This window comes from Mus musculus, chromosome 17 (assembly GCF_000001635.26).
Source record: "Mus musculus strain C57BL/6J chromosome 17, GRCm38.p6 C57BL/6J".
In the NCBI taxonomy this organism is placed as follows: Eukaryota; Metazoa; Chordata; class Mammalia; order Rodentia; family Muridae; genus Mus; species Mus musculus.
In genome coordinates this window covers 31,249,235-31,255,018 of record NC_000083.6, presented here as the reverse complement: position 1 = coordinate 31,255,018, position 5,784 = coordinate 31,249,235, and the positions used below count along the sequence as shown (strand labels likewise).

At 46.2% G+C, this 5,784-nt stretch overlaps 1 protein-coding gene across 3 annotated transcripts in view; it reads right to left on the bottom strand.

Moving 5' to 3' along the window:
* The window catches only part of Ubash3a (ubiquitin associated and SH3 domain containing, A), a 51,814-nt gene that overhangs the window by 4,663 nt on the left and 41,367 nt on the right, over positions 1–5,784 (bottom strand). For 2 of the 3 annotated variants that reach the window (XR_876514.3, XR_876515.3), the window contains one exon: positions 1,603–1,959. The exons of the other annotated variant lie outside the window; for it this stretch is intronic. The gene's annotated coding sequence lies outside the window, so the exon portion shown is untranslated. Of the gene's footprint in view, positions 1–1,602; positions 1,960–5,784 lie in introns of those variants that run through there. 3 annotated transcript variants of the gene reach the window in all.

Genomic DNA, 5,784 nt, shown 5'->3' with positions numbered 1-5,784 from the left:
TGAGCCTCTGATGTCGCTTCTGGGAACTGTTCTCCAGCTTCTCCTCATCGGCCTCGTTCCATGGAGAGGTTCAGGGAAGGGGTATGGACCTGTGGGGTGCACTTCTCATAAAACACTGCGACTGGAGTGTGTGTGCCCCAGGCTCTGTAAGAAGCCATCTGCCAGCTTTCTCCACTCTCTGGCAGGCTCCAACAAGGTTCCAGCCACAGGCTGTGCAAGGCCAGTCATAGGCGTTGCTGAGGAGGTAGTGGGCTCCACCTTCAGGTTCTTTGGTTAACTGCAGTTTCCTGCCTAACTCAGGTCAAGCGTCCAGTGAACTCACACCTGCTGTCTCCTTTCCCTCCCCTGTGTCTGTTCCCTGCCTCACTCAGCCTTGTTCCTGGAGGCTAAAGCAGAAGCTCTTAAATCGCATCCCACACAGCTCCGCCTCCTCTTCCCTCGAGCTGCTCAGAAGGGAAGGGCCGAGCCCTGATGCCACCTAACTCCAGCAGCACAGCTCCCGTACTGCTCAGAGCATTCTTCCCATTGTCCCCTAGACTCCCCGGGACAGGGTGCTAGGGAGTGGCTGAGTCCGATGCAAACGATCCATTCATTTCTCTGCTTTCCTGGAGAAGTTGCAGCAGAAATTTCAAGCATTCTCGTTTTTCTTAGGACTGACTTGTCCTTGCTCAGCCCATTGTTAGCAGTGTTAGCAAAGGGAATGATTGTGCACGTCTTAGCATTTGAGTCCCAGGTGAGAACACCCCGATAGAATAGGCCTACCCCTAGCTCCTCTGTGCTTGGCCCTTAGAATCACCCAGCCTTCTTACTCTGCACAATCTCTCGTCCAAATGCAGCAGCTATAATGGCCAGTGCTTTCACCTTCCCCCACACTCCTCTTCCGCATTGACACTCACCAAGAACAGCATGAGGGGTGGTGACGTTTTAGAAAGCCTATGTGACACCTGGCTCTTGTGGAGGTTCTCTGCACCCTGGGAAAGTCACCTTCAGAGGAAACACAGATGGACAGGTACCTCTGAGTTTCAGCAAGTCTGAGGAGGCCCAAGTGTGCATTGGTTCAGGTTCCCAGGGGCTGCTGGGTCATAAGCCACATGGGGTGGAAGGCCACTTTCCATAGTATGCCCTGGTCTAGTCTAAAAGCTGAGAGGGTCCAGACTGCAGATTCAGGTCCCCACTGTGTGGGAAGTCAGCTGGGGGGATCTCTGTGTTTTTTTTTTTTTTTCTAATTTCTTCCTTATGACCCTCAGAGGTTGCCGTGAGGGCCATGTGAGGCGATGCAGGTGAAACAGCACACGCAGGGAGGTGTGGCCATTTCTTGGTATTGTGCGACTCTGTGGAATCAGATTCATTGGCGAGGGATTTTCTGCAATCTAGGTTTTTAAGAGTATATAAAAACAGAGTACACACGTTGCTGGATTTTATGACCCTTTGAAAAATGCAAGACAAATGTTTTTCATAAATACAAGAAAGTTCTGGACCTTACAAATTGCAGGCTGTGCTCACTATCATAAAGCCTGTTGTAATTGGGTTACAGTAACTTCACCACTACATTATAAACAGCAGCCAAGACTATAGGACTTGCAATAATACTCAGAGGTTTTCTTATTTGTTTATTATATGAGCGCAGTTATGAAAGGGGCTGTCATCAGGGCTCTGTGTTTGGAGTTGGGGTGGAGGACAGAAGACACAATTTGGTCAGCTGTGTGCATCCCGAGACAGTGGCTCCATATCTGAGTCAATAACAATAAGCCTCAGGTAAGTGGGGCGTGGTGGAGGGAGAATAGAGTTGGGTGGTGGCCCTGGAGTTACTGACAAGGAATGGAGGAGCAGGGATGACTCCCTGGAACCCTCAACAATGGTGTCATGGCAGAACCTGATTCCAGTGTAGGAACTGCTAACACCATCAACCCCAACTGTTTCTCCAAAGAGCTCCGAAGTAGCCAGTCAGCCATCCAAATCCTGTAACAGTCAGACACATATACAAGGGGCTACCATCATTGCTTGTCAGGAGTCTTTTCTAAGTGGGAGGAGGCATGGAGCACGCTGGCAAGCTGCCCCTCTGCTGGACCTGAGGGAAGCCTGGGGCAGTTACTACTGACTCTTCCGCTGCAGTACCCAGTTTCATAGAAGCATTGCCTTAGCCTCTCCCGCTTTACCGCCTCCCCCTCAAGCCCCCAGTTGCAGATCTGAACCCTTAGGTCCTAAACCCGCCTATACCATGCTGTCTCTAACACGCACATCTGTGACAAAGTTGACTTTGAAATTAGGCACAATGCGTTTAACAGTAGCTTCCACAAAGCAGAACGGCCTCAGTATTGATTCGGGTGGATTCGACACACCACCTTCTTCAACGTCTTATCATACTGTATCTTTGGGCCTCGGAGGATGGCACTGGAACTCATAGACACTGACACCGCAGAGAAAGTGCGAGCAGTTAGGCTGGCAAGATTTACCAATGAAATCACTCCTGTCTGTCACTCTTTGTGGACTGCTTTCTGCTAATCAATGCGAGGTGTTTCAACGTGCTTGTTTTCCAATGGTGGAACCCATGGCCTTGAGCATGCTGGGGAAGTGTTCTGCCGCCAAGCAGATTTCTTCAGATCCCTCCCTCCTCTCTCCTGCTCTCCCTTCCCCGTTCCCTCCTCTCTTTTCCTTTCTCTTCCCTTCCTCTCCCCTCTCCTTTCTCCCCTTCCCTTCTCTTCCTTTCCTTCTCCTTCTCTCCTTTCCCCTCCCTCTTCTCTCCCTCCCTTCTCCTCTTCTTCCCTCCTCTCCTCTCCCCTTCCCCCCTCTTTTCCCTCCTCCCTTACTTCTTTTTTTTTTTTTTTCTTCTTTTTGGTGGCAGGGACTCACTGTGCAGTCCTCACTTGGAACTAACTGTGTAGACAGCCTGGCTGCCCTCATGCCTCTGCCTCTTAAGGCTTGATTGGCAGGCATGTGGTGCAGGCCTGACCTCCAGTTATTTTCCTCTGTGAACGTGGTTAGCTGTGTTCTTAGGGAACTGTCTGTCTCACTCAAGTAGCTGCTTTCTTGGATAAAGGTTTCTGTTGGGTGTGATATTTCATACCTGCCATCTCTGTGGCCATGCCCCTCCCTGTTTCTGATGTTTTGGAGTTGTCTCTTTCTTGCTCTGGTTAGCTTGCGTGGGGTCTCTAAGTTTAATTGATCTTTTCAAAGTGCCAGTCTGTGTGTTGTTTTTAATATTTTTTCTCTTTTCCTTTTTGTTGTTGTTTGTTGTGTTGCTTGTTTTGTTTTATGTTGTTTCTAGACAGGGTTTCTCTGTGTAGTTCTGGCTGTCCTGGAACTCAATCTGTAGTTCAGGGTGGTTTGGAACTCACCGAGATCTGCCTGCCTCTGCCTCTGGAGTGCTGTGATTAAAGGCATGTGCTAGGCAGAGCCTGGAAGCTAACTCCTCAGGCAGTCCCACAACACCCAGAAGAAGCTCCACCCCCAGGTGCTCTAACACGCCCAGGACCACAGGATCTCAGGATCCCAGGATCCCAGGAGCTTGGTCACACCAGGATCTCAGGGTCCCAGAGAGCTTGACTCTCAGGAGTTCTGACACACCCAGGGTCTCAGGATCACAGGATCCCAGAGACAGCTGAACTCTGAGGAGTTCTGACACAACCAGGATCACAGGAAGGACAGGGTCCAGTCAGATATAGTGAGGGCAGGTAGCTCTAGAGATAATCAGATGGTGGGAGGCAAGGATAAGAACATAAGCAACAGAAACCAATGTTACCTGGCATCATCAGAACCCAATTCTCCCACCATAGCAAGTCCTGAATACACCATCACACCAGAAAAGCAAGATTCCAATCTAAAACAACTTCTCATGACAGTGAGAGAGGACTTTAGGAAGGACATAAATAACTCCCTTAAAGAAATACAGGAGAACACAGGTAAATAGCTGGAAGCCTTTAAAGAGGAAACACAAAAATCCCTTAAAGAATTACAGGAAAACACAATCCAACAGGTGAAGGAAATGAACAAAACCATCCAAGATCTAAAAATTGAAATAGAAACAATAAAGAAATCACAAAGGGAGACAACCCTGGAGTTAGAAAATCTAGGAAAGAGATCAGGAGTCATAGATGCACACATCACCAACAGAATACAAGAGATAGAAGAGAGAATCTCAGGTGCAGAAGATATCATTGAAAACATTGACACAACAGTCAAAGAAAATGCAAAAAGGTCCTAACCCAAAACATCCAGGAAATCCAGGACACAATGAGAAGACCAAACCTAAGGATAATAGGTGTAGAAGAGAGTGAAGATTCCCAACTTAAAGGGCTAGTAAATGTCTTCAACAAAATTATAGAAGAAAACTTCCCTAACCTAAAGAAAGAGATTGTGGGAAGCCGTTGCAGAGTGGCAGTTACAGAGTGGCAGTTACAGAGTGGCAGTTGCAGAGTGGCAGTTGCAGAGTGGCAGTTGGCTACAGCTGGCCACCACACATACATAGCCAGTAAAGGTTCTTTTGCCAAGGTGAGGTTTTGAGAATTGACAAAAGTTAACCAATCAGATGAGAGACAAGTTAACCAATCAGATGAGAGACAAGTTAACCAATCAGATGAGAGAGAACGCCTGTCCTAGGCCTATAAAAGCAGCACCAGTTCTGGGCTCGAAGTCTTTTCGCCTCTACAATCAAGCTCTCCCAATAAACGTGTGCAGAAGGATCCTGTTGCAGCGTCGTTCTTCCTGGCCAGTCGAGCGTGCGAGAGAAGAGATGACCATGAACATACAAGAAGCCTACAGAACTCCAAATAGACTGGACCAGAAAAAGATTTTTCTCCCATCACATATTAATCAAAACATCAAATGCACTAAACAAAGAAAGAATATTAAAAGCAATAAAGAAAAAAGGTCAAGTAACATATAAAGGTCAAGTAACCTATCAGAATAACACCGGATTTCTCATCGGAGACTATGAAAGCTAGAAGATCCTGGGCAGATGTTATACAGACCCTAAGAGAACACAAATGCCTGCCCAGGCTACTATACCCAGCAAAACTCTCAATTACCATAGATGGAGAAAACAAAATATTCCATGGTAAAACAAAATTTATACAATATCTTTCCATAAATCCAGCCCTACATAGGATAATAGATGGAAAACACTAACACAAGGAGGGAAACTACACCCTAGAAAAAGCAAGAAAGTAATCTTTCTACAAACCCCAAAGAAGATAGTCACACAAACATGACTACACCTCTAACAACAAAAATAAAAGGAAGTAACAACCACTTTTCCTTAATATCTCTTAACATCAATCAGAGGTTATAACAGAGAATGCTTACATGCATATACACAAGGAGCAATGATCTGGCTCACCTTTCACCATATGCCTTGGAGGGTCATGGGGGGAGTTTAAGACTGTAGTTTTGTTTAGACAAACTCAGTCAATATCTTATCTCCTGTTTTTGCACCTGTGGTATATATCTTCTTTATGACCTTAGGTTAATGGTAACCCTTGAAATGTGCCCTAAGTTTTAGAAGTCTGCTGTTATCTCAGAAGCAATTAAGCAATCCAGTTAGAAAAGGAACTCAAATGTCTCAGTAGGCATTGCCATTTGGAAACAATGGCAACCCTTGCATGCTGGCTGTTTCTGCAGAATAAACGCATACTATCTGAGTCTGGGGTCCTCCTTCAGAAATTTTCGGACTCTTACAGAGTCATTATTTTTTACTTGTTACTCATAGTTAGGACACTTAAGGCCATGTATTTTAGGTTTTTCTTCAAGTAATGACTTTTAATATTAGAGAGGTATTAATTCCCGCAG